The sequence below is a fragment of the Rhinolophus sinicus genome, chromosome 16 (genome assembly GCF_057876585.1).
Source record: "Rhinolophus sinicus isolate RSI-liver-muscle chromosome 16, RSI-T2T, whole genome shotgun sequence".
NCBI lineage: Eukaryota > Metazoa > Chordata > Mammalia > Chiroptera > Rhinolophidae > Rhinolophus > Rhinolophus sinicus.
Genome location: NC_142516.1, coordinates 99,973,864 through 99,997,494, shown reverse-complemented (window position 1 = coordinate 99,997,494; position 23,631 = coordinate 99,973,864). Strand labels below are relative to the sequence as shown.

General features: G+C 38.2%; 1 protein-coding gene across 1 annotated transcript in view; it reads left to right on the top strand.

The window, feature by feature from the left end:
- Positions 1-1,669: 1,669 nt before the first annotated feature.
- Positions 1,670-23,631, top strand: part of SPART (spartin) — a 69,935-nt gene continuing 47,973 nt past the window's right edge. The window contains exon 1 of the mRNA XM_074330016.2: positions 1,670-1,714. The gene's annotated coding sequence lies outside the window, so the exon portion shown is untranslated. The remainder of the gene's footprint in view (positions 1,715-23,631) is intronic.

Here is a 23,631-nt window from a genome sequence, read left to right as displayed (position 1 = left end):
AATAATATAGCACATTTGAAAGTTGCTAAGAGTAGATCTTAAACTTTCACCTCAGTTTTCTACTAAGAGAATCCACGTGCGCCTTCAGAAGAAAGAGGCACTTCTTTTAAGGAAAAAAAACACGTAATTAACATATGAGCATACAAAGCTATTTTATATACTCTGGTAAGTCTGCTTTTCAAAATTCACTCTTTCATGAAAGTTGTAAACACTAGAATTGTTATTAAAAAGAAAAAGGAAAAAACGGGTCTCTCTGATACAGCCCCTCAGGAAGGCACTTACCCACCAGTTTTAAGTGTTATCTCCCTTGCCTTCTCAGCAATGCCTCAAATTCCCTTTAGTTTTAGTGTCTCCACTTCCCATAAAGATCAAGGCTTTGAGATTTGACACAAATGACCCTAAGAAAAGTCACACTTTTCAAATGACCTGTGTTTTATACTTGGATCACTAGCCGAGTGGTCAGGTGGAGCAGAGGAAGGAGAGAATGAAATGCTCAGAGTCTGACAATAGAGAAATGGGCCTTGAAGGCAGTCTGTGAGTACCACACTGTGCTAATTTACCACTTTGTCTGGGGCTGGCACCACCAGTCTTTGATTTCTACAAGCCCACAGTGTCCCCTGCAGGGCAGGAGAGCAGAGATTTTGGTTGGTTTAGTCTAGGTTTTTCCACTGTCAATTATTGTTTTAGTGGAAACAAGATACGGAAATGAAGAATACGAATTGTCTCAATCTGCTAGATTAATGGGAGTTGAGTTTTGCCAGCTTGAACTTCAGTTTGCAAGACTGGTGGTCAGCAGAATCAATATATCCGGGAATGACAATCTCTCAAAAGACAAAAGTCATTTAAAGTTTAAATAATCTTAGAGGAAAATATAACCCCCTTCTCTTCACCTTAATAGACATATTTTGCATTATTATGATTTTTAATTCTGTGTATGCTTAGTTTTAAATGGTTATGATATGTGTAATAAATTTCACTTAATTTTTTATCAATTATTATTTTGTATGCTGCAATGACGACGTAAGTTTATTAAATTGCTGGATAGTAAAATTTTTGCTTGTTTTAATCCAGAAATGTTAGTGAAGGGAATAATAAACAGTAAAAGTTTATTGAAAGGTGTGTTCAATAAATAGCCACAAGTAATCTAAAAAGATAGAGAAAAGACCAACGGGAAAATTAGCAAATAGTTATTTTTATGTTCCTAATGGTTGTGTGTGAATCCCTTGAAATTCTACTGATTTAAAAATCTTATTTTTGATTTGGAAAGAATGTGAGGAACCTCATTTTACAGATGTGGACCTGATGGGTAAGGATTTATTGATATGCCCAGATCCAAGGAAGAGGGATCACACATAAAAGTTTAAAATGAGTAGGTATTCTTGATTTGGGGGGAAAATAAAATGTGTACCCATGTTTTATGAAATAAAATGGCTCATTTCACCATCTTCCCCATCTCCTGGCTGCTGCCAGAGGCTGGTGGCTAAGGTTCCTCGTAGAGGAACACACTCTCTTAGGACGTCATGGATCAGCACAGCAGACTCTGGCCCCAGCTGCCAGGCTGCCTTTGCCAGCGGAATGAAAGAGTCTTTTCACTCCCTGCTTCTTCCCTCCCCCACGCCAGGCAGAGCCCCAGCCCCCCATCTCCTTTCTGTGAGGCATTCTTCAGTTCTGGAAGGAAATCATAAGCAACTTGCCCAGGGAGGATTGCTCCTGAGTGAGTAAAGGAATACGCTTTATTATAATTATGAATCACTATTGTTTTATTTATGCACTATATTCCTCCTTCTTTCAGGAGGTATTTAAGGGGGGACGTCGTTTTTAAGGGCAGGTCATCCTCTATAGGCCTCAATACCTTCAGAAGACATAGGGATGAAGAATTAGACTTAGCTCCATGTCCCAGTTCGCCCTGCAGCACTGAGTTCATTGCTCTGCACACAGTTAAGGGCTCCATGAATATTTGGTGAATTACTGAGGGAATGTGAGAGAGGAATGAGAGAAATTGGCAATGGAAGGTAAAGAGAAAAAGTATGTCAGATGAGAGGGATAGATCCTGAGAGTTAAATGCTTTGTTTTTTACTTTCCTTTTAGGAGTAAAGATAGTAAGAGTTCTATTAGGCTCACCCTGAAGCATGACAAACCAGGTCCATATGTGCCTTCAAGTCTGGGCAGGGAAATCTTCCGTATTGTGTTGCAGGAAAGTACCTTGGGTTTGGAAACAGTCCAAACCAGCATCCAGGCAGTCTCCACAACTGGGATGAGTTATGGCTCCAAAAGAAAATGAGAACTCAGAGCTAACAAAAACAGCAATGGTGAAATCAGAGCAGCATTTGGAGACAAATTATGTTATATGCCATCACATAACCAGGGTGTCTGCTAATACTGTGATAAGTCAAACTTATTATCCTGAGGAGCATAAAACTAAAATGTCAGATAAACTCTTCAATTCAATACTCCTAATAATTTTATTATTTTTTCCCTACCATAGCTCCCACGGTAGCTTTTAAGTAACTAAATTAATTAATATGTTTTTTATTCTGCCTAGGCCTCTTGCTATTTAAAGTCTTAATAGACAGTGAAGTGAACAAGATGTTTGCACTTGGGAGAAAAAAAGATGTGAGGCAAATGACCTTGGAAGCAAATCAAGAGGTGATTTAATTTAGAGAAAAATAGAAGTATTTAAAGAAAAATATTTATTTTTTTAATCCTTGTATATGTGCACAAAAATGTATTAATATATAAGGATTTAAAAATTTAGCTTTAGTAATAACTGATTGGAAAATATAAAAGAAACAGCTATAATATGTAGGTAGATAGCTTGACTTCTCTAAATATTGAATTTGACACATAGTGTTCAACTGATAACTGACAAGGTGTTTTAAGTTCTAACACTTAGGCTTGCAACTCTATTAGGAAAGGCATATAAATGACATATTAGAAATAATTTCCTATTGGAAATATTTGTAAGGTAAGGAGGAATAAATATACCTTGGCTGAGAATCACGGAAACTGGAGAAGCAATATTCTCTTTTAGTGAATGATAAGCATGATCTGTATGCTGAAATCCTCTGTTTCTTTTTTGATGGCCCTTCTTCCCCAGAAGCTTTCCAGATTGTTTTGTGCTTATTTGGGAGCTCATGTCAACCCAGCGAGGACAGTGCTGTGTTGTTTATTCCTATATCCTCAACAGCTAATGAAATGCTTGTCACATGTTGGTAAAATAGAAGGGAGAAAGGAAGGAACAAATAAATGAATTTTTGTTGACGAGTATAAAATATCTTGACCGATCATTTCCTTGAAAGAAAAGCAATATGCCTGGTGATCATTTTGCTAGTGTCCAGAGTTTATGAATATTCAATATATGCATATAGAATCCTTTTTTTGTTTATAATATTCAGACCTAAAGTATGTTGCAGCAAGAATAGGGAATGCACAAATAAATCATGCACTGTAACTTTGCACAGGCAGATGGTCATTCATTCTTATTCACAGGGTGTGTTATTTTTTATAAGCCTAACAAAAATAATTTTACTATTTGGACTAAAAATTATTTAGGATATATTTAATTGAACTAGAACCCTGTACCCATGACTATGTCATCTCACTGATGAGTGCGATATCACCAGGGAAGCAGCAGCTCTGCTTCTGCTTCGCCTGCTTAGCTAACAGGCTGAGGAAACACTGCCATCTACCTCCCCGTGTGCTCTCAGATCCCCGGTTCTAAGAGGAGCTGAAATTGCACTAGTTAAGAAAAAAAAAAGTAAAGTTTTCAGCCTTTTATAATTAACATATTTTCAGAACTCAGCTGCACTCAAAATTTCAACTGGAAACAAAGCACCATAAATGGAGTCAGTACTTTGCACATAATAGGTACGTACTCATATATTTGATTCCTTAAAATTGCTGATTCAGCATTCCCATGCAGAGAAATACAAGATTATCTTTGAAATAATGAGGAAGTGTAGAGGCTTAGCCAGAAGTGTGCAAAGCAAGAGTGGCAGTGGTGGTGATGGTGTTGATCGTTATGCGATCATTTTGGTGGTGGGATAGGACAAAGTTGCATGGAATTTGTGGCATTTGAGATAGATCTAGCAAACAAATAGTTGTGGAAAGAAAAGCCTGTTCTGGAACTACTGAAAGTGTGGTGTGCCTGAAGCATAGAAGATGTAAAGAGAGGGAAGGAAGAGATGGAAAGTCAGATCAGATTTTATGAAGGGTCTTGGTTGCCTTTCTAAAAAGTTTAGATTTATTCTCCAAGCAATGTGGAATCATTTAGGTTTTTAAGCAGGAGAATGACATGAACATTTTGTGTTTTAGAAACCTCTGGTCACAGGTGGAGAAAGAACTAGGTTAGAGAGACCAGAAAGAGGAGGCTATTGCAGAAATCCAGGTAAGAAATGACGATAGTCTGAAGTAGGGCAGTGGTGGTGGGATTTTTAAAGACACATTGAAGATAGAATTCACAGAATTTGGTCATTGGTTCTGTGTGAAAAAGGGTAAGGAAATCAGAGGATGAGATCTTACCCCCAAAACACTGGGCACTCTAAAGTGAAGTGATGTGTCTTTAGTACACTCACTCATTCCACAAATATTCTTTGACTACCTATTCTTTTGTAGGCATTGTTCTACACTCTATCGCTGCAGAGATAAAAAGATATGGTCATTATTCTAAAGATGCCAGTGTATATATAATTACATTACTATGACTTACACCTTTACAAAGCCAAAGGACTAAGGATAAAGTTGAAAAAGTATCGTAACATACATGGCCAATATCTTTAATATAAGCTCAACAGAGAAGTGGATAGCTATCAATAGGCAGTTCTCGGGAAAAGAAACACATGAAGAGATGCTTGGCTTTCTTACTAATCAGAGATGTTCATTAAAACAACAACAACAATAACAAACAAACAAACAAAAACATTTTGAGGGTAAAGGCTGGTATATTGATAAAAATAAAAAAGATGATGACACCATAATAACTTATCCTAATTTTATAGACCACACACACACACACACACACACACACACACACACTGACATGTAGGAAAAATGGAAAGTATATATATATATATATATATATATATATATATATATATATATACTAAATAATTAATTAGTGGTTCTTCTCAGGCAATGAGGCTACAGATCTGGTGGTTTTTATTTAATTCTTTGTCCTTTTTTCTGTATTGCATACGTTTTAAAATTTTAACTATGTATTACTCCTATGAGCTGAAAATAACTATAATGCTGTTTCTACTTTGGAAAAAATGATAAAGAGTATTGAGTGTAGCGCGGATGGGAAGAGAGCAGTCCTGGCAGCGGGAAGGGAATGTGGAAAGGAAGCATGGAGTTTTGGAGAAAGCCACTAGCAGCTCAGCCTCACACCAGCATTAAGTGTTAGAGACAGCATGGAAGTTGGGCAAAAAGTTTAGGCATGTATCTCACAAGTAACAGGGAACTAGGTACAGCTTCTGGTCAGGAAAGAGACATGGTCCCATGGGCCATTCCTTCTGGGGTCAGAGTGGAGAATGGAGTAAACGGGGGTTAGTTAACAGTGAGGGGATCACATAGGAGGCCAAGAGGTGACAGGACCTCCCATGGCAGGAGGACTGGTCAAATTATGCAAATGTCCTATGCCTCAGTTTTCTCATTGTAAGATGGAAGTAAGAATAACAACTGCCTCAAAGGCAGATGCACCATGAAACTGATGAAGGTCAATTTTCAGGACGCCTCACTTGCAGCATTCCAAGTATTTACTTTTGTAGGGACTATAGTAATTTTGACATTTGTAATCTTCGAAAATTTATTTTGTTTTCTTGTAGTAAGAACGTTTAAGATGGGATCTACCATGAGATCTCTATCATGAGAAATCTTTACAAAATTTTAATTGTACAACGCAGTATTGTTAACTATAGGCACAATATGCTATAGCAGATCTCTAGAATTTAGTCGTTCTGCATAACTGAAAATCTCTACCCAATGATTAGCAACTCCCCATTTCCCTCTCCTGCCAGCTCCTAATACTACCATTGTACTATGATTCCATTAGTTTAACTACTTCAGATATCTCTGAATATAAGTGTCATCATGCAATATTTGTCCTTCTGTGGCTTGCTTCTTTTACCTAGAATAATGTCTTTCTTCATGGTTCATCCATGTTATAACATATTGCAGGTTTTCCTGATATTTGTACTTTTCTGTTTTTGTTTGTTTGTTTGTTTGTTTGTTTGTTTTTTGTTTCTATAAAAGGACCTCTAAAACTGTGCAAGATTCAGGCCTTAGGACACTTAGAGCCATTTCTGACAATGCTTAAGATTGCTCTTAGGATGTAATAAGCTCATGCATGTTGGGTGTGTGGCACATGGTACCTGCCATAGAAATGTCAGCTGTTTCTATTATGTAGATATGGCATATGGCTGACAGATACATCTAGGATTATTCATGTGTATTCTTTCTTGGGCTGCTATTCCCCACGTAGAAACTATTTAGTTTTAAAATGAAGGAATACTGATTCAATCTTGGATATGTTGAAGTTTAAAGTGCAGACAAAATATCTGGGTATCCAGAAGTAGGCATTGAAATGGTTAGTTATAAGGTTCGAGAGAGAGTGATTAGGGTTATCAGTTTGGGAATTATCCAAATACAGAAGATAATTAACTTCTCAATTATGGATAAGAAGGTCCAGGGAGAGTATGAAGAATGAAAACTATATAGGGCTCAAGACAGACTCCCAGGGGACACCAACCTTTAACAATCTGTTAGATTGTAATGGTGGTTACATGAATCTATATAATTTCATAGTACTGTATACTGCCCCCCCCAAAAAAAAAGTGCATGTAAAAACTTGTGAAATTCAAATTAAGATTCGTTGTTGAGTTAATAGTCCTGTACCAGTGTAAATTTTCTAGTTTGATAATATTCTGTGGTTGTGTAAGATGCTATCTTTGGGGAAAGCTGGGTGAAGGGTACATGAGGTTACTATGTTTGCATCTTCTTCTGAGTCTTTATTTCAAAATAAAATGGTGCAAAACAAGCAAACAGAAAACGACTAGGCTCAGCAGAATCACTGCAGAGAGCTTCGGACATGCGCATTTAAATAGGGCCTACCCAAAGTTTCCAGACAAAGGAGAGTAAGACATGGTGTGCTGATATTATTTTACGGCTTTTTTGAGCAGTGATCTAATTTCAGGTTAATTTCAAAAGAATGCAACCAACTGTACAAGCTTAAACAGCTGTAACATTCCAGTTACAATCTGTCTCCAGTCGAAAAAAACCTTAAATCTTTACAGGAAAAAAAAATCAAGCAGAGACAGAGAAGACTAGATGTGAAATTCTGAGCAGGAGGCAAACCAGGAGACAGCAGCTCAGCATTGCTCTGTGGAATCTGCAAGAGAACTGCCTACTCATCCCCACACGGGATTTGTTCCCAGATGCTAGGAAAAGGAATTCTATGTCATTGACATACTTCCATAGAAAAAAACTGATAAAGGAAAAACAAATTCTGCTAGATTTCCTTTTGGTTGTTGTTGCTGTCAGAAAAAATAAGAATTATTACTAATCTTTAGATTTATCCTATTCTCATAGATCCTTGGGGATGTAAGGACTGTTTGAAGTGGTTTAGTTCCTTGCTCCTCAAAATGTTGTCGGTGGACCAGCAACATTGGTATCCCCTGGGAACTTACCAGAAATGCAGCATCTCAGGCCCCACCTAGACCCCCTGAATCTGAATTTGTATTTTTTTAAAGTATTCAGAGGATGTGTATGCATGTTAAAGAATGCAAAATCCTGGTCTGCCCAATCCTTCCTTTCCACCATATTCATAAGCGCCAACATAAAACTACCGTGTTTTGCTGTGTATAATGTGCACCCACGCTTTTGGTCCAAACCTTCAGGGAAAAAATATTTTGTTTTGGGGCCGGCCCGGTGGCTCAGGCGGTTAGAACTCCGTGCTCCTAACTCCGAAGGCTGCCGGTTCGATTCCCACATGGGCCAGTGGGCTGTCAACCACAAGGTTGCCAGTTCAATTCCTCGAGTCCCGCAAGGGATGGTGGGCTCTGCCCCCTGCAACTAAGATTGAACACGGCACCTTGAGCTGAGCTGCCGCTGAGCTCCCGGATGGCTCAGTTGGTTGGGGCATGTCTTCTCAACCACAAGGTTGCCGGTTGGACTCCCGCAAGGGATGGTGGGCTGTGCCCCCTGCAACTAGCAACGGCAACTGAACCTGGAGCTGAGCTGCGCCCTCCACAACTAAGACTGAAAGAACAACAACTTGAAGCTGAACAGCACCCTCCACAAGTAAGATTGAAAGGACAGCAACTTGACTTGGAGAAAAGTCCTGGAAGTACACACTGTTCCCCAATAAAGTCCTGTTCCCCTTCCCCAATAAAAAAAAAAAAATCTAAAAAAAAAATATATATATATATTTTGTTTTAATTCAAATTTTTATTTGTTTACATTTAGGTATTTGTTTTTTGTATTATAAAGGAATTTTCACAATTATTTTTAACATATTATGGTACAAGAAAATTTATGTAACAAATAATTACAAAATACAAGAACACATACAAGGTACAAGAAATTTTATGTACCGGTAACAAATTTACAACATTTATACAAATTCACAATATTTACGTATCATAGAAGGCCAAGAATTCTCTATTGTTGCAAGTTCGTTGTAAGTTCAACAAAACCGATTATCATATTCCAGCGTATTATTTTGCATATGGATATAGTTATTGATTTCTAGAGTGACACTTTTAACTCATAACATACATAAAAGAATTTAAAACATTTATATAGACGTGGAATTAGTGTTACCCATGTATAGTGCACATCCTTATTTTTCACTCACAAATTTGGGCAAAAGTGTGAGCATTATACATGGCAAAATATGGTAATTAAGAGGACAATTACAGTCAGCACTTGGGAAAATAACCTCACATAATCAAAAAAGGCAATGGAATAAGATATTAATTTTCAAAGTCCCTAGAAACAAAATCTCACTTTTCACAGTCTTCCACTTCCACATTATGATCTGCTTTCTTGTTGCTGTTTTTGGGTTGGCAGCGAGAGTCAGCAGGCTGAGGGGTTTTCTCAGGCACAAGCACCCCAAGGATGAGCTTGGTGGAGAGAAGGGGCCCACACCTGTGGCCCCTACAGCTTCCACCTGGCCAAGGCCCTGAGCTTCCTCTTCACTGTGCTGTGGAGGCCGCCTGAGAGAAGTGGGAACACAGGAAGAGCCCAGAGGGTCAGAGGAAGTGGGCATTCTACATCCCGGGATATGTCCCTATCTGACAGCAATGCCTCCTTCAGAATGAGATATTGTAACGCTTTTGTTTTTTCAATAACTAAGTCACTGCTGGATAGGTTGTTTAACAGAGATATAATGAATACATTGCAGTCAGTTAGGACTCAGGAGATCTGGGTTTTGCCAAGCCCCTTTACAGCTTTACAGCCAGTTACCTCACTGAGCCTCCATTTCTTCTTCCATAAACACTGGCAATATTTGCCACATGTCGGGTATCAGGGCTGGAGTGATAATATTGCCCATCTGAAGTGTGTGCTGTCAACTGGAAGCATCACACAAGCATAAAGTGTACTTACTATTGATATTCACTATATCAAGTATTAATCTTAAAACCAAGAGCAAAAAATATCAATTATAAATATATCTGTTGTAATCAGTATACTAGGTGTGATAAAAAATAAGGTGAATGTTTAAATTAAAAAAAACTTATTATAGTAAAATAAACATTGCCATAATCCCCCTCAAAATACGACCTCTCTCTTTGAACACCTTATCCCATCATTCTTGTCACTTTCTGAAGCAGTTTTGGAAGTCCTCTTTCATGACTTTTTACTTCATCCTCCTACATGACAACACTTGTGTCACACATCGGTTCTTGTACAGTAATTTCGTCAAATAAAAACATTATGGTATATCCTCACCCACCTTATTCACTGGATCTGGCACTGTGCAACTTCCGGCTCTTCCCCAAAGTCAAAACAACTGTGAAAGGAAAACGTCTTGAATCGATTCAGGACGTCAAGGCAGCCATGACAGCTCAACTAAAGACACTCACGAAAAGACACTCACAGGTCCCCTTGAAGTAGCGTTTTGGGTTTCTTTGGATAAATACCCAGAAGTGGGATTACTGGGTCCTTATTTGTCTCGCTATAGCCTTTGTTTTAAAGTCTATTTTGTTTGCCATACGTACTGCTACTCCAGATTTTTTTTGTTTTTTTCGTTTCCATTTTCATGAAATAACTTTTTCCATGCCTTTACTTTTTGTCTGTGTGTGCTTTCAATCTGAAGTGAATCTCTTGTAGGCAACATATGTAGGGTCTTGTTTTTATACCCATTCAGCCACCCAGTCTTTTGATTGGAGCATTTAACCCATTTACATTTAAAATAATTGTTGATAGATATGTAACTGTTACCATTTTATTATTTATAATTTTGATCCTTTTTTTTTTTTTTTTTTCCTGTCTTAAAGAAGTTCCTCTCACATTCCTTGTAATATTGGTTGGGTAGTGATGAACTCCTTTAGATTTTTCTTCTCTGGAAAACTCTTTATCTGTCCTTTGATTTTAAATGATAGCCTTGCTGGGTAGAGTGCCCTTGGTTTTGGTGTTTGCTTTTCATTACATTGAATATTTTGTGAAGATTCCTTTTGGCCTGCAAAGTCTCTGTTGAGAAATCAGCTCACAATCTTTTTTTTTTCTATTAGTTTCAGGTGCACAAGACAAAGCAAAACTTAGACGTTTATCATTTATATCCCTCACACTGTGTGAATCCCCCTCCCCCTGTCCACTATCCCTCTGACCTCGCACAGAGCCAATACATTTCCACTGTCTCTATTCCTAATGCTGTACTCCGCTTCCTGTAAAAATATACATACAAATATATAAATATACATACATATACATATATATTTATATAAAATTATAGTTGTCATTCAGTATTGTTCAGCTTCAGGTGTACTGTGCAGAGATCAGGCATCTACATCATCCCTGAGGTGGTCTTCCAAATGGAACACATGTCCATTGGAGCTCACAATCTTATGGAGGCTTTTTTATAAGTTACTAGTTGCCTTTCTCATGCTGCTATTAGGATTCTCTCTTTGTCTTTTACCTTTTCCATTTTAATATAATGTGTCTTGGTGTGGGCCTGTTAGGGTTCATCTTGTCTGAGACACTTCACTTCCTGGATTTGTATGTCTATTTCCTTTGCCAGGTTAGAAAAGTTTTCAGTCATTATTTCTTCAAATAGAAACTCAATCCCTTGCTTTCTCTCTTCTCCTTCTGGTATCCCTATGATGCAAATGTTGTTGCACTTGATTTTGTCCCAGAGGTCTCTTAAACTATCCTCCTTTTTTCTTTTTTTTCTTTTTTTCTTTTTTTTTTTACAGGGGGTGGATTCTTTTTTCTTTTTGCTGTTCCAATTGGATGTTTTTTCTGCCTTGTCTTCCAAATCGCTGATTCCATCCTCTGCTTCATCTAGTCTGTTGGTGATTCATTCTAGGGCATTTTCATTTCAGTTATTGTATTCTCCCCTTCTGATTGGTTCTTTTTTTATGGTTTCCATGTCCTTTTTCGTGCTAGTTATCTATCTGTTGAAGTTCTCACTAAGTTCCTTGAGCAGCTTTATAACCACTGTTTTGAACTCTGTGGTAGGTTTCTTGCTCCATTTTGTTTCGTTCTTTTTCTGGAGTTTTCTCCTGTTCTTTCATTTGGGATGCATTTCTTCATTTCCTAATTTTGGCTGCCTCTCTGTTTGTTTCTATGTATTAGGTAGATCTGCTATGTCTTCCAGTCTTGACTAGGTGGCCTTATGTGTAGCATGTGCCCCGGGGCCCTGGCACAGTCTCCCTGGTCACCTGGTCTGGGTGTTCCAGGAGTGTCCCTTGTGTGGATTCTGTGTGGTCTCCTGTTATAGTTGAGCCTTGATTGCTATTGGCACAGCAGTGTGTGGAACTGACCCTCAGGCTGATTGGCTGTGTGGTTTGGCCACGTCCACAGCTTACAGGCTGCTATGTGGGGGGCTTACCCCACTGAGTGGGATTTGCCCCAGCATGCTCTGGTGCCTGTTGAAACCGCCCTTTTATGTGTCACTTGTAAGGTTAATTGGGTGGTGCTCTGCTGTGGTCTGAAGACAACCTCCAAATACGTTAGTTCTGGGTCCTCTTGGGAGGGGATCCAGTGCAGGACCAGGTCACCCACTGCCTGTGACTGACCAGGAACTACCTGGTAGGAGCTATAAAGCTACCCATGGTTGTTCACTTCCTGTGCTAAAGTTGGAGGCATGTAGGAGAGGATACACTGTGAACCATGGAGGGTATCACCAGTACCAGGCCAGGGGTAGCTCCACAAAAAGCCAGGAGACCTCAAGGTCTGCTGCCACCTGCTGGCTCCCTTAAGGTTAAACCACTGATAAAGCCTCATGTGGTACACAAGTTGAGTGAGGCAGGGTCTCAGGGAGTCACTAGAGTGGGAAGAGTTGTGGTCACCAGGTTAATGTAGACTATGGTTTGGTGCCAGTGCTGAGCCTTGAGCTACTCAGCAAAAGTCTCAGAGTGTACTGAGGCCAGTCGCTGCCCACCTGGGGCTCGCAGATTCTGATAGTTTTCCAAGAAAGAGCGCAATGTGGGCAGGGCTGGCTGTGCATGAGAAAGAGCTTCTGACATTGGGGGAGTTGGGTAGGGCCAGTTCCCGGTAAGTTAGCAGGATGGAACAGCAGAGCTCACGAGGCCAATCAGATTCGGATTTGGCCTGTGGGGGAGGGCTCAAAACAGTAAAGATGGCGCCTGCCTGCTGGCTGCACAGGAGGAGGGCCTCCTCACAGGGAAATGGCGACTGTCCTTCAGCCCTGCCCTGAAGCCACACACCTTAATCTGTCCCCCATATGACTTCAACACCTCCCGAGTCACTGTCCCTCTACCGGAGCCCAGAGTGAGTGCCTGGGGGCAAAAGAGTCCATGTGGGGGCCATTTAAAAGGATGTCTGGGTTTCCCACTGTTTTCTGTCCCACCCGGATTGTCAAAATCTTCACTGTTTTTCACAGCCAGATGTTGTAGGGTTTCCTCTTCCCGGCACCAGTATTCCAGGCAGGCTGAGGTCCCTCGTTCCTGCAGGGGGAACCTCCTTGGCTGAGATATCCCTCCTGATTCTCATCCACCACATGGAGATTTGGAGCTAGCCCCTTTCATGTGTCCACTCCTCCCACCAGTCTCAACGTGGTTTTTTCTTTTGTTTTTTATTAAAGTGACTAGTAGTTTTTGTTGTTGTTGTAGTTTTTATTTTATTGGGGAAGGGGAACAGGACTTTATTGGTGAACAGCGTGTACTTCTAGGACTTTTTTCCAAGTCAAGTTGTTGTCCTTTCAGTCTTAGTTGTGAAAGGCGCAGCTCAGCTCCAGGTCCAGTTGCCGTTGCTAGTTGCAGGGGGTGCAGTCCACCATCACTTGCGGGGTGGACTGGCAACCTGTGGCTGAGAGGACGCGCTCCAACCAACTGAGCCATCCGGGAGCTCAGCGGCAGCTCAGCTCAAGGTGCCATGTTCAATCTTAGTTTCAGGGGGCGGAGCCCACCATCCCTTGTGGGACTCGAAGAATTGAACCGGCAACCTTGTGGTTGAGAGCCCACTGGCCTATGTGGGAATCGAACCGGCATCCTTCGGAGTTAGGAGCATGGAGCTCCAACCACCTGAGCCACCGGGCCGGCCCCAACGTGGTTTCTTCTTTATATCCTTAGTTGTGAAACTTCTGTTCAGTCAAACAGACTTCAGATGGTTCTCCAGATTGATTGTTCTATAATGTAGTTGTAATTTTAGTATGTTCACAGAAGGAAGCAGGCACAGTGTTTACTCTGCCATCTTGGATCTCTCTACCAAGAATGTTGTAATATAATTTAAAATGTAAATACTAGCAATAAATATTTGGTAAAGTTTAGAAAGTTTTCATCTTTGGTTTTCCATCAGAATGAAAGTGGGTTTTTGAAGGATGTAGGGATTTTAAAAATAACTATGATAGTTAATGTTCTCTGAGATTCAAGAACTATGCTCTTTATGGACTATTAGATGGAAATTTTCATGTCAGTACTTTCATATGGTTCCACCTAATATTTTCACTACAGTAAATTTTTTAAATGAATGGCAATTTTCTCTGGTGGTGCTTTTGTTGGAAAACTTCATGGGTTCTATGATTCAGAACTTGTTTTTTTTGTTAGAGGGTTCAGAAATTGCATCCTTAAAAAAGACACATTCTTTTGATCATATGAGGTTCTGTTTAATTTAATGCATTTGGTTCCCAAAAGTTTCAGATATACATTATTAAGAAGACTGGAATAGAAATGTATATACTTTGATTTGCTTCCACTTGGAACCAATTACATTATGTTAATATCAAAATTGATATAGACAACAGTACTAGGTTAATGCAATATTGTTACACCATGAATTTTGTCTCCATGATAATATGTCTGTTCCTAATGTAAGTATTAGAGAAATACAGCCTCTCCCGTCACATTTCCGGGCTGAGTAATCTAACTATTACAGAGTTCCAAGTTATTTCCAAGGAACCTTTAGAACCTGCATGGCATCTCAAAATGTTCTTTGTCTATGGAGGTCTTAAAGGACTCCAGGGAATAGGAAAGCATTGCTTTGGGTTGAAAGTGGTGACTACTCTAACACACCAATATAAGTATTAATAGGAAATTTCAGAATTTAAGAGCAGGAGGAGGGGGCAGGAGAAAAAAGAATTCTTACCAGTTTATGCAAAAAAAAACTTTTATTTGACCCATTGATTCACTTGCCTACATGGGACAATGCATTTCTTCAAAGATTTTCACAGATATGTAAAACAGATTGAGTAATACCCATAGGATAGTTCTGAGAGTGAAATGAGGGAATATGCATACAAATGCCTAGCACAATGCTTGGTACCTGGAAGATACTAAACAGTTGTTAATTCTCTTTTCCCCCCTTTTCTCTTGTATGTAATCCTTCCCCAGTGTCCCACATCTCAGTAAATATCATCTAAGGGCACATCCAGTTGCTTAGCCCTAAAATCTGAAAGACACTTTCAACACCTTCCTCTCCACCTCTCTTCTCCCCTTCCCAACTCCCAGGAAATTTTACATATTTCTTTAATGGCAATGAAAGAATTACCTCCAAAGATAAAAATTTTCAATTCCATTAAAAATACATATGTAGGCATAATAATAATAACTATACATAGTAAAAAAAACATCATAATAAATGGAGTCACTTTAAAATGGAGCCAGGGCTGCCATCGCAGAGGAACCAACTTGTACATCTCATGCCTCAAATCTTTGGAATACCTAAACAGGACAAAATAACATTTGGACTGGGCCTTAAGCAATATTATGTCCCAAGGAAGTGTTTGCAAAGATAACAAGAAAGCAGATATTATGTCTACTGGACTAATGACTGACTGAAAATTAAAAACTTTGTCTAGAATTAACATCTGTTATCTGCACCAATAGAAATGCCTTGTTTCTATTGATGTAATTGTTCCCCTTCCCTTTCTCCTAAATACTTTTTCCCTTTGTCCACTAATCAGAACATTATTGGGGCTTCTACCTGAGTCAGTGTTTCTCGAATAGCTATTCTTTGATCTCAGATAAATACCTGTTCCCTCTCATTTTGAAAGGCCAGGCACATTTAATTTAATGGAAACGACTCATGAAGTAGTTATTATCATTACCTCTTTTTACTAGTGATGAAATCGTGGCACAGATGGATAAAGTAAATTTGCTAAACAGCCAACCAGTGGCAGACTCAGAATTTGAACTCAGGCAGCTGGTTTTAGTGTCTGTGCTCTTAACCACACCAACCTGCTGCCTCTTGTGGGGTACAGAGTGTTGCATACATTATTTTATTTGATTGTAAGCACAATCCTATGAAGTAGTTATTGTTATATAAGTTATACAAAGATGAGAACTGAAGCTTTGAGAGTTTATGTAGGCAGTAGTAGGTAAGACTGCCAAGATTCAAATGAAAGTCCGTTTGGTTGTCTATGATTCTAAGTATATGTCTATTTTTAGAGCTAACCTGAAGAAACCACCAAATTTCTTGTCTTGGCAAATTTCTTTTTCTAGGATGTTTCAGATTCTTCAAAAGTGTGTTACATATTGGGAACTGGATAACCAACAGTAAGACACTGTGTTGTAATAGAAAACATTAAGATTTTAAAGTCATAGACTCTAGTTTAAATTTTAGCTCTACCACTAACTAGCCATGAGATTTTCATCATGTTACTTAAAGTTAATAAATTCCATTCCATATTGTTTTGGGGAGAATTCAAAGATAATATATGGAAATTAGTCATACTGAGCATACAGTATTAGTTATTCAACAAAATGTTAATTTCAACAAAAGAATTCTGAAAACAAGCTTTGGGAATCTTGGCTTTGTCAGGTATTTGCTGTATGGTTTGGAATATATTACCTAAGCATTCTCAGCTTCTCTGTCTTCTGACAAGAGCCTCCTTATTGGTTCATTGGGCAGGGGGTGAAATAAAATGAAGTAAAATGGTCAGTAGAGGACTTTCCACATAGTTGGATTTAAAAATATATATGTATTTATTGTTATTGCCCTAAATTTAACTTTTCAAGAAAATTTAATGGAAACTATTTTTATCTAAGAGAGTTAATAAAAAATGTTATAGTCATTACTTGACTTATTCTGATGAAATAATTTATAAACTTAGAGAGTAGGCTTAATATATACATAGTTTATGTGGGCTGTTTAAAACTGGATTTTGTTATCATTTTAATTTCTATCACTTCAGGACTCCATAAGAAACACCCCACCCCACTGTTGTAATCAAGTCTTGCAACCAAATACAGTTCAATGATGCTTAGCTATGCTGTGATTTGATGCCGTAGGGACTTCTCTATATGTAAATTATACTACGGGATGTTTTTGGATGGCAGAACTGGCTCTTTTAAAAGAAACAGCTGTTCTCAAGATCTACTTCTGTCCTGAATGTGATATTTTAATAGTCAATAACTTCTTTTTGTTGGTAATAACAATACCAATTGTTCAAGACAAATTAAGATTGTAGGGAAAAATAGATAAATTCAAATGTATTTGATTTCTCATCTTCACATGTTAGTCATGACACCAAGTTTTTGCAGCTATATTAGGGATGTGAGTGTTTTCTAAAGTTCGTATTGCTCTAGAAAAAGGAAATTTATTTTTAAATAAACAACATCAATTAGAAATCCAAACATGCAAAAATGATTAAGAAACACAGACTATTCAGGAAATAAATATGATCAAACAACGAAGAAAGAATTTCTGGAAAGAGCTGTTTGAAAATTGTAACTATAAAAATGTAACCCTTAGTGTGTTTTTCAAAGTCTCATAAAATAGCAGGCTTTTCTTTTCTTTTTCCATGAACAGCATCTTTGCCTATGAACTATCTATGAACTGATACATTCAAATCTGTGTTGAGTCTCGTGTTCCTGGTCATGAGCAATCAGGCTGGGATGGCTAGCCCCAAGAACTGAGAGTGCCGAGGAGAGAATTTCTGAACCTAGATCTTTCCATCCAAATTGCCTTGCACATTGCCAGAAAATTGTTACCTGTTCTGGAATGGGAACCCCACCAAGACAATCAAGGATGTCCAATAATGAATTCCTGTTGTTCGGCGAATTTTTTTTTAAATTGGGGAATATTGGGGAACAGTGCATTTCTCCAGGGCCCATTAGCTCTAAGTCGCCGTCCCTCAATCCAGTTGTGGAGGGCACAGCTCACTCATCCATGTGGGAATCGAACCGGCAACCCTGCCATTCAGAGCTCGCGCTCCAATCAACTGAGCCATCCGGCTGCCCTGTCAGTGAATTTTACCAGCAATTCTTTACACATTTTTCTTCTTAGCTTGCCAATAAGAGATATACTGAAAAAGAAGAAGAAGGGGCTAGTGTCTAATGGGCATTACAGTCAACTAGCACTGAAAATATCCTCTTCTCTTTACTCTTCTAATTCCTCATTAAGCAGAACTTGGAAAACCTTTATAAGTATACATGGAATACTGAAATATAACCACCATTTTCATAATCTAGAAAATGTAACTGCTTTGCTGTTTTATCAAGGGGTTCTTTCACATTCCACATGCAGGTTTCTTCTATAAATAGACAAGCAGTGTTTAAACAAAAGTTCATATATCAAGTGTATTCTTGGTTTCAGACTGAAGGGCATTGACATTTTCTTTGCGCTTCCATGTCTCCTTCTTGTAGAAAATCTGATGCTTTCTTCAAAATGTCCCAAAATTCCTCAGGTATTTACAGTCTCAAGGACACCTCTGATCCGTAGTCTCTGTTTTCCCTAATTTAGTTTAGTTCATGGATTCTCTCAGCATCATTCACATATTTGTCTTGTTCTGCACTGTGTAAATGAGATGGATATTGATCCTTTTTTCCTAAATTTCTAGCCAAAACAAAACAAAACAAAACAAAACAAAACAAAACAAAACAAAACATTTTTGCAAACTAAGCTAAAGAATTCAGGAAATGCAGGCTTCTTACATCACAGTAGCAAAAACAACCTCAAATGCAAAATTAGGCAACTGTTTTCTTCTGAGTCCTTTGTTAATCTACCATGTTGCTTGTCTTATCCTCTCTGTTTTCACTGCTTCTCATTTCCCACTCCACCTGCTGCCAATGTGTGTGCATTTTATGTAGTAGCAGTATTAAAAAATGCTGTGAGTATTCTTTCATTTATTTGTCTCTTACTTGCTTGTGTCCTCGGGGACTCACCTTGACTAAATGGCTTACCAAGGTTTCCTAAAGAAACACATTAGTTGTAAGGAGAATTTTGTTGTTTTGTGTTGAACTCCACCCCACCACTCTGTTGTGCATCTAAGTATTGAGAAAATAAGGTACTTTACTGAAGAAGTCATTAGCCTCTTGTCGAAGAAAAAAAACAGAAAAAAAAACAAACAAAAAAAAGCAAACCCAAAAAAACAGCCTAAGAGAAAGCTTATGAGTTTATTGGAGCCAAACTGACAACAATTGCTGGGAAGCAAAATCTGAACAGATTGAGAAAATGATCTGCAAAATGGCAGTTTGCAGCTTATTTTATACATAGAATCAAAGAAGGAGGATTACATGAAATTCATTGGTAGATTAAGGGGGTCAGAGAAAGCAAAGTGGGGAAATTTCTGAGATTGGATAAAAGTAAATTGGAGAGACAGGTACTTATTTTACATACCGTGTATCCCCGAAAATAAGACGTAGCAGACAATCAGCTCTAATGCGTCTTTTGGAACAAAAATTAATATAAGACTCGGTCTTATTTTACTATAAGACCAGGTATAATATAATATAATGTAATATAATATAATATAATATAATATAATATAATATAATATAATATAATATAATATAATACTGGTTCTTATATTAATTTTTGCTCCAAAAATCGCATATTTTAGAGCTGATTGTCTGGCTAGGTCTTATTTTCGGAGAAACAGAGTAGGTGAGTACAGGATAGTTAATACCCTGTTTCCCCGAAAATAAGACCTAGCTGGACAATCACCTCTAATGCATCTTTTGGAGCAAAAATTAATATAACAACCGGTATTATATTACATTATATTATATTATATTATACCCGGTCTTATAGTGAAATAAGACCGGGTCTTATATTAATTTTTGCTCTAAAAGACGCATTACAGCTAATTGTCCAGCTAGGTCTTATTATCGGGAAAACACAGTAGTTCGCTTTTTATAGCACATAAAGATGGTAATCAGGGGGCAAGAATAATAATGAGGGATTCTGTAGTTTCCTGCTCTGGTCTGGAGAAAGGGATTACTGACTTCCCAAGGATGTTATCTTAAGTGCAAAAGACAATAGAAAGACTCACTTAAGATAAAGATTGACCATATCAAGGAAGCTATAAGCTAAAGATGTGACTTTCCGCCATGGCCCACCTTAGTTAGGAATTTTTATGTTCATGCCATCCTATGTGGTTATTTTCAGTCTCCTGAGCTTGTCAGGTTTAACATGTGGCCCCTTTTCCATCCACACTCATATTTATAACATAATATAAAACATATCGATTTAGCTGGAACAAAATCAAATCAGGTTAGTAAGAAATGTGAAAGGAATTGTTTTCCATACTTCAATATATAGATTGTTTTCTTAAAGAACAGACTGAATACTTTGGAAATATGGAATTTACAAAGTCTACATATGTATCTCTAAATCAAAGATACTTTTATCTCTTTATTATTCAACTTTAAAATATTGTATTTGTCCATCATCCACTATTTGGTCTGCAAAAGGAAAATTATACTGTACTAAGAACATTACAATTATTGATGTTTTGTTAAATGCATGCTTTTCATGTACTAACAGTTTAAGGAAGAAAAAATGTAATGAGATCATAAATTGAAGACCTAGCCTCACGTAGGACTTTTAGAATATTATTATCACGTTAGCCCTCTATGTAATGTACTTACCAGGAATTTTATTTTATACTGAGTTATCCTACTGATTTCAGCAGGAGCTTGGAGCAATTAGATTATATCACCAATGATAACCTAGATCCATTCATGAGATGGATGCACTAACATCTAACTCAATTCATGTCTAAAGTAATTTGGACATTCTTCATTTTAATGATATTCATAAGTATGTGATACTTTCTCTGGGTTTTCTAATACCCCTTGACAATATTATGTAATAGATGAAGAGAAAAAATACAACATATTTTCAGCATGTGGATAAAATAAACTGGACAACCCAGATAAAACTGAATGTAGTATAATTTATGATAAAATATCTAGCACATTCATCTAACCAAAACGCAGGCTTCTACTCAAAAATCTTTAACATTATCACCCAGGAATTGCAATTGTAATGGATATTACATGCCTAAATAATTAACTAGGCATATATCATTCATAAAGTCCACTAACAAGTAGATTTTTCTTCTGAGAACATTTGTGTTTTCAAAACAATGCTATGTATATAGTATTAGTCTTTTTATTAGTGGCACTGTGACAGGGTTAAAATGGAACTCACAGTTACTTGTTTTTTACTGTGAAGTAAATTCTTTTTTTTTTTTTTAAATAAATTTTATTGGGGGACAGTGTGTTTCTCCAGGGTCCATCAGCTCCAAGTCACTGTCTTTCTGTTTTTTTTTTTTTAATTTTATTTTATTGAATTTATTGGGGTGACAATTGTTAGTACCAAGTCACTGTCTTTCAATGTAGTTGTGGAGTGTGCAGCTCAGCTCTAAATTCAGTCACCGTTTTCCATGCGGGAATTGAACCGATAACCTTGTTGTTGAGAGCTCACGCTCTAACCAACTCAGCCATGCGGCCAGCCCTCCGTAAGCTCAGCGGCAGCTTGTTGTCTTCAATCTAATTGTGGAGGGTGCAGCTCACTGGCTCATGTGGGAATCAAACCAGCAACCCTGTTGTTCAGAGCTTGCGCTCTAATCAACTGAACTAATCGGCTGCCTCTGTGAAGTAAATTCTTGAATAAAAGAAAATAACTTCATCACTCTTAATGAAGACACACAAAGTATTCAGGTTTGCTTAGAACAAAACCTGCCAATCATTAAAGAATTTTATCAAGAGAATATAAATGTCATTAGTGATATTTATTGAGCACCGACTTTAAATGAGTTATTTCTGTTAAGTTAGATACCTATTCTATGAGATAAGTCTTACCCCATATTACAGATGAGAAAACAGGCTCCGAATGGTTAAGTATAATAATAGCAACTGTAAGATGAAGGTGGATTCCAACCCAGTGGCTTGGATTCCAGAAGCAGTGGTCTTAGTCACTCAGCTGTAGGTATGTGATATGTATTAACATCTTAAAAGTGGGGGATGCACATGCCACTGGAGGTATGCAAAGACTTTACAAGGATAAAAAAGTTTTCAGATAGTCAATTTCCAGATTTCAATTTCTTATGTGATATTTCCTAGCATCTCTTTTCCTACTTGTCCTTTCATATTAAAGCTTATCCCCCTTTACACCAGAAACACGCAGCCCAGGGTGCGTTGCCCAGGTGGAAATAACCAAATCAAATCTCCTTGCAAACATGTTAATTAGACCAAATGTTATCAAACAGAAGGAGTTCATCCACCCAGCGCTAGCACAGTCAAACATTAAACACTGAGAGCTGCAGTGGAGAAAGACTGGCTATTTTATTATGTATGGCGCCACCAGGGAAAACAGGAAGCTAATTCTCAAAAGCCTGATGTCATTGTAAGTTGCAAAATCACAAGACACCGTGGGTTGTGGTTGTGTTGAGAGCTGATTGGTCAGAAGTGGGGTAAGGGAAATGAATTATTTCCTCAGGTCTTGAGGACAGCTCTGAGGTCTGCTCTGCGTCCATGTCTGATTTCATGGAAAGGTACCCAGGGGGTTGTTCCACCTTAGGGCTCAGGAGCTGAAACATAACTTAGGCCAAGATATTGTCTTTAGCTTAACAGAAACCCTGTAGGGACAGAGTTCCAGAGAGCAATTTCCAGGCTCTTGGCCTCATGTGGAAAGGTGCTGACTTGGTTATTAGATGGCCATCAGCTGTAACCAGATGGCCATCAGCTGTAACCAGTCGGCCATTAGCTACTATTGTTTTGTATAACTGCCATGGCTATACTAGGAAGCGCTGATTGCAGATTGAAGATGGTGTGGATCCTACTTCTTGTGTACGGGAAGACCCCCTTGTTGGCTTACTGGTGGATGTTTGCTTCTTGTGTCTCAACCAGCCACCATTGAAAATATAGTGGTATGAATCCCCTATCCATGGTTCTGTTGTTGTTCCTTTTTGGCCTCACCATATCCTGTGTTCACCTGTTGGGAATTGAGACCCGGCATTACAAACCCATATATTGTGACCCTTAGGCAAGGTATGGCCATAGTTTGTGGCTTCCTCAGGGGGTTTAATGACTAGTAAGGTGAGGGCTAAGGCTTATGGGGCATGCTGTGAAGAAACTGAATAGCATGTTGGGGCTACATAGTAAAAGCATGCATTAAATTAGGACCTTCGGTTTCACAAGGTATATATTGGTGGAAAGATAATGGAGAGTTCTTACCTATGAAATGCTTTTAGCAGGGTATGCCTCATCTGCTTTCTGTGTACATGATGGTTTAAGGTAAAGAAACCTGGAATTTATGGATGCACATGGAATGGCCCACTGGAAAATGTCAGTGTCTGTCATATAATTATCTCAGTATATATTGGAGAGAGTTCGTGACTGAAATAGTTTTAAGTGATACCTTTCTTAGCTACCTCAAGGGCTAGATCTGGGCCAGGCAGATTTCTTAAGTGGTATAGGAAAACCTGGGAGCTCGGTTGGTGGTTTCAGACATTTCCGTTATTTCTGTGTGTTCTTTAAAATTATTAGTAAAGTTTAACACTGGATGAAAACTCTGATCCTTGTTAGCTTGTTTTGACCATCTGACTCTTTGTTTTTATCTTAGCAAGATTAATGTATGTTAAAAATGGCTTTTTACATGTTTTTAAATATAAGCAATTATTTTCTGCTAACCTCAAGTACCACTTCAGCCTAAGCCACAGGGGAAGATCCAGGTTGTGTGGTGCTTGCTGCTTTTACAATGTGGGTGGCCTTCTGAGAAAATACA